A 12,836-nucleotide genomic window follows, 5' to 3' on the forward strand; every position below is an offset into this window, starting at 1 on the left:
TTTTGTAGTTATCATCTCTTTTACCATGGAGAGAAGTGTTATGGTATAACACAGAAAATATACTTATGGAAAATCAGGCCTGTGAGAAAGAGCTGAACCAGAAGATACACAAAAAATACCTCCAAGTTGAATATTGCAATGACATAAAAACCCAAGTATTTCCTTGGAATCTTTAAAAAAAAATCCTTTCTGCTTTATTCTACTATGCAAAAAAAAAAAATTTTTTTTTTTCAACCTACTCTTTTTTTTATACGATTCAGTGAGCATCAGAACTCCTTGACAACAGACTATATCCTCACTGGTGTTTATAACCAAGGGATCTGAAAGCATTCTAGTTATTTTTTCTGAACATAACTTATGTTAATAACTGTTCCGCAATATGTGGTCAGATAATTTATCTTTCAGTAAGAGGTTATTGAAACATTTTCACAATTTTAATACTTACCTGTTCTTTTATACATACCCCAAGATCAGAAGCTTGGAGAGTTCTTTAAATCCCTATTTAAAAAAAAAAAAAAAATATATATATATATATATGTATACATCACAAAAAGGGTACCTTATTGTTAGCCTTGTAAGAAAGAAATCTTACACAATTATATAAAAGACACTCTAAAAGAGTAAGATACCCTTAAACTTATGTTAAGGGAAAAAAAAAAAAAAAAAAAAGAAAGAGACAGAGAGACAGAGAGACAGAAATGACTGAAATATAGATTTTAAACAATGATAGTCCAAAATGACCATGTCACATACAATAGAGATAAATATATATGTTTTATAATGAGCTCACTGATTTCACTCTGTCAATAACAGAATAACAACAGAATATCTGCTTCCAAGAATAATTTGTCTACTTAATAGTTTTCTGAATGGCACCAAGAACCATAACATCTCTTTAGTCCCTTAGTAAAAACAGTGCATCAGCTTTATACTTCTGCAGCATCCTTGGAATGTTCCATTCTCTTTGCATGTTCATTTGCTGTCATGGGAGAAGAAATATGCTCCTGTCTCAAACAGCCCTCCCAAGATCTTCTTTAAGAAATGTAGTGTACACAGGAAAGCCATGAAACAAAATAAATATAATTCACTATTGTGATCATGATCACCTTTCCCTGCAGTCAGGAGAAATAGATGTTGATTGTAGGTTGAGATTTGTTACTAGCACATCTCCAAGGGGTCAATGCTCTTCTGTGAGTCTGAATTTCACGTCTTTCCTATAGGTCCTTCAGCTGTAAAGCACTCTATCTCCTTCGGTTATGCTTCTGCAAGAAAAATTCAAGCTTTGAGAAATTGTTTGCATACCTGAGCTGAACAGAGTCAAACATTCAACGGCTAAGGGTTTGCTGGTGAACAATATGATCTCCTGTTGTGAAAGCAAATACATATGAACTCATTAGATATTTGCCAATACTGCTGTTTTCTCAAAGGTGGGCATCCTTTTTCTGTGTCTTTCTGGAGTATCATTGAGTTCAGTGGCAGTTGCTCTCTGAATTTAAGAGCACTTGTAGAGTACTCACTGTGATGACCAATCTGTTCATCAAGCCTCCCACTTCCACTTTGCACTTCCCTCCTGTAAAAAATGTGAGTTCCTTACAAGAGGCAAATCAACTTGGCTGAAAACTGCTCATCACAAGGTTCCTTTGAGCTCCACCTGAGGAGTGGTTGATGCTTCAGAAAAAAACGAGAAGGCATGGAGATTAACAGAGCTGACAGCTCAAGGACTGGTCAGGACAGGGTGAGAAAGCCTTGGGGGACATGGCTAGTAGGACCTTCCGTGACTTCAGTAACGTATACATTCATATACATTCAAACAGAAACATAGTAACTCTCTTCATACTTCCTCCACAAGCCTTTGAATGTAAGTACAAGTTTCCCAGGCAATTAGGACTACTCTGGGAGCATTATTCTTAATAAGAAGCTTTACAATGATTTTCAAAAACCTTCTGCTTTGTGTAGAATATTGTGTTATCCTTCCTAATACTTGCACTAAAATCTCAGAACTATCAAAGGTGATTTGCAATTCATCAGTTTTATCACCTCTTCAGAAAGGGTTGTTTGAGAGATCAAAGAGAGAATTGAAATCCCAAACATCTGATAAAATTAAACCTAATTCTATGTTAGATGATAAGGGCTGGCTCCAGAGTAGGACAACTTGTGTACAGCATAAGTAGCTGACAGACAGAGTCTGAAAGCAGTTGTAATGATAATGAGGTAGCAAGGGAAAACTCATTTAACTTATTCGCTTTTAAACATCAAAACCTAAAGCTTTACTACACTCTTTCTTATTCCAGCACATTACTACACTCATTGCTTATTCCTTTGGAAGGTTTCTTTCTCTCTTTCCTTCTTTCTTTCTTTCTTTTTCCTTCCTTCCTTGCAGCAAAAAAAAGTATATGTGTGTATGTATATGCATACATATCTATATTCATACCTATACATACATATGAAAGTACATATATGTATATATACATTCATAGGTTGAAGAGAAGAAAACAGAACTTTTAATAAGCTCTGTTGTACTCTTCTCATCTTAAACAGATCTCGTAACAGAAGGTTAGTTCTATAGCCACTAAGCTATTATGCAATTAAAATAATAAATAGATAAATAAAAATCAACAGTCCAGATTTTGTTATATACAAATGAAAGAATATAAATCCCTGGATAACATCTATCCCTCTTCTACACTGGTAATTAAGGACATTTCATGTAAGGTATTTGAGGTGTTCATGCAGCTGTACCACATTATTTCCTCAGTCACTTAGCTTTTTAGGCTTCATAAACCCTTATGTTGAACATCCAGATTGGGATCTCTCATGCTTGTAAATGGGAAGATATTTTCTTCTGTTTCTGTTCTTTCATACTTTTTCATTATTGCATCCCATGAGGATGCATTTACAATGAGTAATGATAATACACAATGAGTACAGTGATAATACCCTCCTTTCAGACAAGTGAAATGGCTATCAAAACCACAAATTTCCATGACTACAGAGTCTTAGTTCTTTGAGTAAAATAATTATCCCTTCCTACAATGAAGTGAGCAACTATTGGTGAGAATACTTTATTTCTTACTGAAAGAATTAATTTCCATGTTCCTTTGACACCATTTCAATGTCACAGAAAGCTTTATGTCAGTCAAGGTATTTTTGATCTTAAGTGAAAGATTTCTGAAACTGAATGATCATTGGTGCTGCAGAGATATTCTAAAGGCAGCAAACTCTCCCCAGATCTAGCAAAATTAGGTTTACTAGTGTCTCGATCCAATTTATAGGAGGGAGAGGAGGTTTTTTTAATATCTGTTATATCCGGTGTGAGATTAAGAAACAACGGTTCAAATGTTGGTCCGACCAGTTTACTACAAATCTTAATTAGGGAGATGGAGAAAGGGAGGATGGATGCTATTATGAATTAGGGTAATGGGGAAGGGAAGAAGGGAGATAGAAAAGATAGGAAAGAAGAAGCAAGGAGTCTTTGTAGGCAGCAAGTGGGAGATAGTCACCACCATGGATCCAGAGTGGTTTGCAGTTCAGTCTTTGATCTTCAGTAGTGGTGGGTGTTTTTCCGTTGAGGACAATGACGATGACAACGACAGTGATCACGGCGATGATGGCCCTTATTCAGTGGTTCCAAAGTGGTCGAGTCAGCTCTCTTTGGAGTGGCAGCTTCTGGCTCAGAGATTTCAGCAGGAAACTCCTTTGTTCCTATCTTTCTGGCCTTGCCAGCAGATAAGAGGGAGCAGGGAGGCGCCAACTTGTTTCTTGCCTTCACAGGATACAGTGGCATCATCCCCCACTCTCCCATAGTAAACAGGAGTTATTTGGTCACAGACTAGATCTTCCTCCAGTAAACAGTCCTGAGCACTACTTCCAAAGGTAAACAGCTCCAAAGAAATGCTTTCAAATGTGAAATTGTCCACATAGTGATGTTGACTGCCACACAGCAACACCCATCTCTCATCTCCTAGATTCTTATCACAAGAAATACTCAGAAAGCAAGCTTTGAGCCAGAAAGCAAAGAAGGATTCATACAAGTAGATCTGTCTGAACTGAAACCAATTAGTCTTATACTAAAATGGATGCACTGTTGTTGCGGAAAATTTGTCCCTGACAAATGAGCAAGACTGCACAACAGCATATGTGCCTTGCCATTAGACTGGAACAGGATGAGAGTCTGCCAAACTAACCAGATCTAATATATGTTAGAGCTGAGTATCCCACTTGCATGGGAGCCATGCTGAGGATGCTGTCACTGGTTCTCATCATCCAATTGCTGCCCTGAATTACTTTCTAGCCTAAACATTTGACAAGATTTTTAAACTGTTGAAGTCAAATCTAAATAGTTGTGAAATTTAATTAGGCTAGCATCAACATCATAGCTCCCACAGTATGGTTCTTTGATAATTCTCCATATATATTTATATTACATTTTATTTGTCTGTTACCGTTTCCAATTTCAGATATGTTTCATGTGTACCACCATGCTCAATCTCCACAGCCAAAATGCAGTGTTACAGAGAAGTTCTGAATAACCTTTGTCTTTAAAAATGATACACTGAAATAAAAGAATTTTCTGTGACTGATACATGTGTTATTCGTCTTCAAACAGTTGAACATTTTATTAACTTATTACATTATAAACTTTTTATGTTCTTAACATTAACATGATTTAGCCATGAAAGGAAGTTGTACTCTCATCTCTTTGGAACAAACCTGAGGAAAGTAGGAGGAATTTTTTTCAAAATGGTAATTCCCTGATAATGTCTTCATTTTTTTCCTAAGTTTCTCTGGTGCTATCTCAGTTTGGTTTTTTTCAACTTAACTAAAAAAAATACATCCCTTATATGCAACTTCTCTCATAGCATTCCCAAAATTACTCCTGGAAAATTTCCCATCCTTTAATATTCATTTTAGAGCAGAAATAACATTCATGGAGATGATAAGCATGAAACTATTTGTACAAAACTAAAGATTTTCAGTGGCTTACATTTCTTGTGCTTGTAATTCTTTTATATCTCATTTTAGTTTTTATTTATTTATTATTTATTTTAATTACAAGTTTTCCTTCATATTTGGGCCTCAGTGAGTTGAAAGAATTGAGGAGATGTTTCTCAAAACAGTAAAGTCTTTCAGTTCAGGAGTAACATATTAAGCACAACCTCTATAATGCAGTTCCCAGCAGATGACTTTACATAATGAGTCTCTTTTCAGTAGAAACAACTTAGAGTATAAATTCATGGCTTATTCTTTTTCTTATCCAGTACAAGGTGACTTTCATTAACAAAATGGAAAAGTATGTTTTTATGACAGTGGTATTATAATTCTGCTGCTGTTTTTCACTTAACTTTAAGAAAATATAATTATATTTGCTGATATAATAATCAGCACCAGATGTGTTAAATGTCTTTGATTAGAAAATGAAAGCTATAATCCCTGTTGTTTTCTGAGAGTTTATATTATACTGCAATCATAACAATTTAGAGTACAACATCACCCATTTCAGTGGCTTTTCTGAAGCTAAATTATGCCTTAACTTTAATGAGACCATCAACGCAAATAAAAGTACAGAAGTACCTACAGCTGCAAAGCAAACCTTGGGGGCCTTAAGATTGTTTAGCTAATAAAAAAGAACATTCAGTATAGGTCAAACTTGTATGCTATTTTCTGAAAGCTTTTTTACCACAGCAGAATTTATAAATCTCCATCCAGGAGATCTGTCTATGTCTAGAGTTGCACTTTTAATGACAAAGGCATTCAGTGTAGAAATTAATTTTCTACACAATCCACACAGCATGTGATCTTCTTATTTGTTTCACCTGTTTTTAGTTCCCTCTTTTCTTTAAAAGTTTGTGTTTCATCACATTATAGATTTGCTTTAAATTTAAAAAAAAAAAAAAACCCTTTTTTTATATGTCCTTTCTTTCTTTCTTCCTCTCATAAATGGCAAGCAAAGCAAAGAATATCATTAAAACTTTTATAAATATTTCCCTTATTAATCAGAAAAAAATTTGCTCTTAAATTATTTGGCTATTGGTGTACTAAGTATGCAAAGAAAAATAGTAATCTAATGAAGTTGAAATAATCACACTGATTGTTGTGCTGGAACATTTTCATCAGGCATTTATTATCTCCCTTCCTTGCGCCAGCTTTTTGTAAATATGCTAAACGTATTAATCAGTCTGTGCAAGGATTTTATAAATATTACTGCATTATGTGTGCTATTAATAGATGCAATATTTCCAAAGCAAAATATTGATTATTATAAAAAAAAAAAAATCTTACACTGAAAACTTCTTTCATTCAAAATTAAATTGATCGATAAATGCATTCAACGGAAAAAAAAATGTACACTGAGGTTGGATTTAATTACTTACTTAACATCCGGTATCATCTGAGATATTCTAAAGTGTCTGAGTATTTGTATGAGACTGACAGATAGAACTTGCAGAAGAACTGTGCACTTCAGATCTGTATCTGAGTCAAATACACCCCATGCCTTTGTTTAGCACTGATCACTCATCTTTAGGCATCTCATGTACAAAGGCTTCTTGGAACATAATAACTCTTATCGATTATGTTGGGCCCTGATGTGAGAGGTACATGTTGGTGCTATGGCAGTAGAGGCTGAACCTTCCTGCCAATATCCCTTATATACTGCTATCATGTGAAAGATGGCAGCAGAAGAGCAATCTGACAGAATGGTGTCTGACATGGAAGTGCATATGAAGAAGTCATGTGTCAATGAATTCCTCCATGTGGAAAAAAATTGCGCTCACTGACATTCAACAACTCTTGCTGAACATTTGTGGAGATTGAATAGTAGACGTGAGCACAGTGAGGTAGTGGGTGCTATGTTTCAGCAGTGTAACTGCAACGTGAAAAACAAGACATATTCTGGATGGCTGTACAGATTTTTGCAAGTTCAGCATGAAGGTTCTTGTTCATGGCTGGCAAAATGCATGGGTAATGGGCATGACTATATGGAAAAACAGTGTTTTTGTAGCTGAGATTTTACTATATCAAATAGTGTTATTGTGCTCTTTGTTTCTACAGGAGACACTACTTTCACAGCAACTTACATACTTTAGCCAGCACCTTTCTGCTGTTCAGAAATTCATTTTTCATATTCTAAGCATTATGATATTTTTCCATGACTTATTATACACTATTCTCAATAGCTCATTCTAATAGTTTCTGTTGCCAGTTAGACTTTTGGCCAGATTCAAATACATCCACCAAAGTATATACAAAGAGAAATCTTTACAGTTGATGTCATCAGAAGATGCTCTCCTCCAATGCCCTTTCCATGAGAGGTAGATTGTGTTTTGCAGTGGAAATTTCCAGTATTTCTGTATGTAGCATAGGATAAGTTGTTTTTCACAAAGAAAGCTGCTGAACAGAGTAACATTGAGACTGGGCTATTCCAATCTAGGTAGGACTGGCACAGGCACTAGGTAATGTAATTATATAGGGTAGGAGAGTGTAGTACAGGACAGAATTAGTGTGGTAATTGTTGAAAATATTGTCCTCCTATAGCCATAAAACATACAGAACGTATCTAAAAACAGTGGGTTGGTAATAGATATTGTATGTGGAAATGTAATGTAGCAACAGTGTCGGAAGACTATGAGCCAGAGATGCTCAACCAATGAGCACCAAGAAAGGCATTACCTGCATCAGACCCAGAGTATATAATGGGATGGATTTCACTGAGTAGTTGTTCAATTTCTCCCTTGTCAGTAGGGGGTGTGCACCCATTTTTGCAATAATGAATAAGCTGCTCTTCACAGAAATATTTGCCTCATTAGAAATTTTTATCTTGAGCAGGTTTCTCACAATTCTCTATGTAACAAGGCAAATTTACCCCATGAGATGTGCACTTTTCTTAATCTAAATCAGCAGGACTGATTTGCAACAATATTCATTGCACTTCAAGTGAATCCAGAAAAAAATATTCTATAAAGAACTAAAGAAAATCTACTTTAGGTCTGCTTTGCAGTGGAAAAGACAAGGAGCTTATGAGATGGCCATTAATCCATATGTGCCTGAACCTGACAACATTATTACTCATGTTACTTTGGAAATGTTTAACAAGTAGCATCCTATCAATGTTATCTTTGCAAATAACTGGATTTATGGATATTCTTCTTCAAAACTTTACATAATATCAGTCAGATTTGTTCATTTGAATGTTTTCCACATAAAAGGAAAACTAGGAAATGTTAAATTAAAAATGAGCCTAGCAGTTTTCAAAGTCTTTTAACTCAGAACTGCACTGGAAGAGTCTTGTCAAAATTTCTCCTAGATACAAGACCAGTATATTTCTGATTCTTGATGGCACATTCCCCTGTTTGAGAAGCTATGCCTATTGTATTTTCAAAATTTTACAAAAGGTTTTTTTTCCATGAGTTTCTATGCAATGGTTCTGTTTAATTTAAACATCCATTTGTGTCATAAACTGTTTGTTTTTGTTGTTGTTGTTTTTTGTTTGGTTGGTTGGTTTTTTTTTAAACTTCTAGGAACTTCATTATGGTTTTTCAAATGGAAATCTCATCAAATGTAGACAGAAGTACCAAACTCTTCCGTGCATACATCTGCTTTCATGTTCAAATAGGTCTTCAGTGATATCAGGTCTGGCAACACATTCTCTCAACATGTTCTGGTACATATGTTAACGAGGCAAACATTCATGACAAACTTCAGAAATCAGTTATAATTTACAATGAAACACCAAAGATCATGAAGTAAATCAATTTATCTTAACTGTCAAGAAGACCATCAAGATGATTTCTAAATGTTTAAAAGGTAAATTTTCATTACCCATAAACTTCCTACAGTTGAAAAAAAAATGCCCTACGATAAAACTTTGCTGGGGAAACAGATTATAAGATACCATAAAATCTTACTTTCATGGATTATCTCCTTTCTAGCATCCTGAGAAAGCCAACATTCAGCAATATTGCCATTTGTTTCATGTCTTATGTCTTTTTTCTTCTGTTACATAGCTAATGGCTCAGTTATGTTTCTCAGTTCTTTTCAAGAAATTGTGGATCATTTTTTGTACTAGATAAGTAAAAAATTAGCAGCAGTTGTCCCCAGTGTGTTTCATCCTATTCTCAATTTTTGTGTCCTGAATTGATTCAACAGTTCACTTACTGCCTTGTATAAACAATTTCAGAACTGTTGTTCTCCTAGTCTCTAGATCTCAAGGGCTGATGGTCATTTGGTAATGCAAATAAGGGTCAGCACACTTTCATGGTGAACCTCATCAAGTGATTTATGTGATATGTGATTTTTGCTATAGTATGCATAACCAAAACAACCGATCCAAAGACATTTAATTTCATCTTGGTTGTGAATCACAGAATCATAGAATATCATAACAATATACAGCAAAGATATAAAGATAAGTACATTGATTAATCACAGAGCCAAAATAATTTGGTGACTTTATTCAGATATGTTTATTCAGAATTGAAGAATTGAATGATAGGTTTGTATGTTATGTTATTTACTAAATCAATTATGCTTTAATTAAAATAAATGTTTATTCACACTAGATTTTGTCTAATATTTTATATTTATTGTCATAGTTTCTGGTTACTTAACCACATTAACCAAGTTCCTAATCTCTAGGGAGATTTAGTAGTACTGCATTTTAGGGTCCACATTATTGAGCTATTTCCAGAATTAACTTCCATGGTTCTTTTATATTCTGAGAAGATTGTGGAGGTACCATATGCTAAAATGGTGTTGAGACTGCAAGCTGTGTAGTTTGCTGCTCTTACATGTTAGAAAAACATAGTGTAACAGCTCTGAGAAATAATAATTCAGAGATAAGTTGTCAGTTTCCAATTTAATGGAAAGCAAAGGGAATGACATATTGACAGGGTATCCCTCCTGTCCTGAAGGGAGTAACACTTGATATTTTATGCCTGTGTGTACCTAATATGTCAAGGCAGCTACACCAGGATATCTAGGGTAAGCTACCCAGCCATGGCTTCATCTTCTCCTGTACATTTGTACAAAGGATGCATCTGGGGATCATATACAAATATTCTTCTCCTGCCAATTAAGTGTGGGTCACATTAAATCAACACTCAAGATGAAAGAAGTCATCTGTTCCTTTATTCCTCTGGTGATGGGCCAGAACTTGATGGCTAATAATTGTGTAAGTATGAACTAATTCTAGCTATGCTTTTAATGTAGTCTCGTGTCACTGCTGAAAAATCTGCATGAGTGTTTTAGTGTAAGTGGTAGGAGATGTTTGGATGAAGACTTTGTTCAAATCGAAATATTTTATCCCATTCACATTTTCCTGCATGTTCAAGTACTTGAACTGATCTAAGAAGCATCTGGCCTGTGATTACTTTTGCATTATTTTGACCTAAGTTGTTATTTAAGTGTATTTTATTTATCCTCGTTCTCTGATATCTTGTATTTTCTATTCTCTAATTTCATATGGAAGACTTTTTTTTCCTTTGCTCAGAAACCTTTAGCAAAGCTTCATTGAAGGACATAAAACAGTAAATCTGGTAAATGAAGAATTAGCTTTAAATCTTTTCACATAGGCATGAACTTGTTCTGTTCTTTGGATTTCCCAAAGAAGCAGGCATAGAACAAGTTTATTTTATTGAACTAAGTTGATACTGCATGATAATAAAGGTTCTTGAACCCACTTGTGTTGCTATTTCTGTGGAATTGTGCACTTCATTCTTGCCAACTTCGTATTCTAATCAAACTCTGAATGTATTTTTGGGCTGTGTTTTCAGTGTACATGCATATATGCTCAGGAGTGTTTCCAACAGAAGTAAAGTGGAGGTTTGTTGACACAGATAGTCCAAGAACCACTCCACAGGTGAGATATATCTTGTGGAAATCAATGCTGCAGTTTCCTGGACAGTTGTGCATATGCATATACACATTGCCTAGCAGGCAGAAAAAGGAAGATTATTTGGCACTAGAATACAGGAAGGACTAAATTATTTCAGCTGAAATATAAAGAAACTTTAAGATTTTTCAAATTTGGATAAGAAATAGTGGCAAAAGTACATTGTTATTTTATTTTCTGAACCAGCCTGTTAAGATCTTGCCCCTCATATTTCTAATTTTTGCATAATTTGATCTCTGAGTACCAAAATCAGACAAAAAATTTACTGCCAACTACCAAAAATGCTGGCTAAAAATGCATCAAGGAACTACACAGAATGGAATAAACCCTTCTAAAATAAGAAATAGATTAAGATGTACTTTGACATTTGTGAACAAAGAAGGCGGAGACTACCTGGTAGAGAGGAAACTACTTGTTAATAAAAGTAGGTTACAAATTCTTATCTCAAGGAAATGTGGGTATTGGAAGAAAAATACTGGATCTACAAAGCTTAAGTATTAGATAAAAAATAGGAAATATTGGCATGCTCATCAAAAACACATTAAATCATGCCATTTAAAAAAAAAAAAGATCATTGCTATGAAATCTGAGTGAACATCTAATTTTCCTGTTTACATAAAAGTATGGGAAGTCTGCCCTCTCTTCCAATTAAAAAGATGTCTGAAAAGGAGAATTCATTCATACATTGAGCATTTAAGACATATGAAAATTTTGATGCACTCAAAAAAGATACAAGTTGTTCTCATAATTGAGATGCTCTGTTTCCACATGGTCTCTCTAGAGTCAGCAGAGAGAAGAGAGCACTTTTCCCAGCTAATTCAAGACATCTCAGTCTTCAGGTGAAAGTGCACTGATTAGAGGGATAGTCTAGGGTGCTGAGGGTCTTTTATAAACTAGTTCAGTTAATATCTAAAGTTAAATGGACTGCATCTGAGGCTTAAGTTTTAAGTGGAATTTATATTAATCCCTGAAGCATCTTGATTTGTTTTTAATTCACCAAGTAACTCATATAGCATACACTGTGCATGCTATATGTGTATGCTAAATGTTTAACTTTCATGCAGACCTTTAGACTAGCATTAGAATATTCTGATGTTTCACAAATTGAAACAAAGGAAAAAAACAAATAACAAACAGAACCATATTAACTAAGGAGATACTCCATGCCACTTAAAATCATGTTCAGCAACAAAAATGAAGAGAGAATATTTAGGTTCACTCACCATCTTATGTTCAGGAACTGACTGGGCATAAATCATAATTTATGATAGGTGATATGAGAGGTGATAATTGATTGACTTTGCATCACTTATTAGATCTTGTTTTCTTTCTCACTTCTTCCACTTCTTCATTTATCAAACAATTTTTGCCTCAATTCACAAGTTTCTTTGCTTTTTCACTTCCTTTCCTCTTCCATCTACCCACTGAAGGAGGAAGGAAATGAATAAATGTGTATGGTTTAGCTCCAACAACACTCTATAAGGAAAAAATATACAGCAGGATCTATACTTCAGTATCACAGTGTCACTTTTTTTACTCATTGCCAGTATTCTTAGTACTTGTTCACTGGGGTAGATTTGTTATATTGCCTGAAGTGATGTCTACACATGAAAGTAGTGGAGATGGTGGTGGAAAGTCATGCCAATAAGCCTCAGCAACTCTGTATGGTCATTCTGTATTTCACTGTAGCCGTGTGGAAGGTTCAAGATGGGGCAAATGTTATGTCTTCACGGAGCAGGAGATCTAAGAGCTGGAGCATTACCCCCAGAGGCTTATCTCTGAAGTCCAAATAGTGACTGCTCCCAGGATCAACACATACAATAGTTTTGCTCTAATCCTCGTATTTCTGGCTGTGTTCACATCACATAACAGCTCAGCACAATCTATAAGCCAGGCAACATCTGTCTAGCCATCTCCACAAAACTCCGTGTTGCCATGTGTGTCCTGC

This window comes from Tympanuchus pallidicinctus, unplaced genomic scaffold, assembly GCF_026119805.1.
Source record: "Tympanuchus pallidicinctus isolate F22 unplaced genomic scaffold, pur_lepc_1.0 scaffold5, whole genome shotgun sequence".
Lineage (NCBI taxonomy): Eukaryota > Metazoa > Chordata > Aves > Galliformes > Phasianidae > Tympanuchus > Tympanuchus pallidicinctus.